This window comes from Phoca vitulina, unplaced genomic scaffold (genome assembly GCF_004348235.1).
Source record: "Phoca vitulina isolate PV1807 unplaced genomic scaffold, GSC_HSeal_1.0 scaffold1308, whole genome shotgun sequence".
Lineage (NCBI taxonomy): Eukaryota > Metazoa > Chordata > Mammalia > Carnivora > Phocidae > Phoca > Phoca vitulina.
The window spans coordinates 1-355 of record NW_022590995.1 but is presented as its reverse complement, the minus strand read 5'-3'; positions in this window follow the sequence as shown (position 1 = coordinate 355).

The window sequence follows — 355 nt, the reverse complement described above, 5'->3', positions numbered from 1 at the left end:
AAAAATAGACTAAGACGATGTGCAAAATTTTAGCAATAATTGCCTTTAAGTAATTGGAAAAGGGATGGGGTTATCTCATTTACAACTTCATTTTCTGGCTTTCTAAACATTTTACAGTGAGCTACATTTGTTATATAGCAGCAATTAAGAAAATAATTATTAATTAATTAATTAATTATTAATTGTTATATAGCAATCACAATAGAAATGAAAATGATGACCACATGCTGGTAGTAGTTACTGGAGGACATAATAGAATTATGCTGTGTATTTTTACTTTTACTTTTTCTATTTTTATTTTTTATTCTTCTCACAACTGTCTGGCTTAGATGCTATTATTATCTCTCCCCAAGTT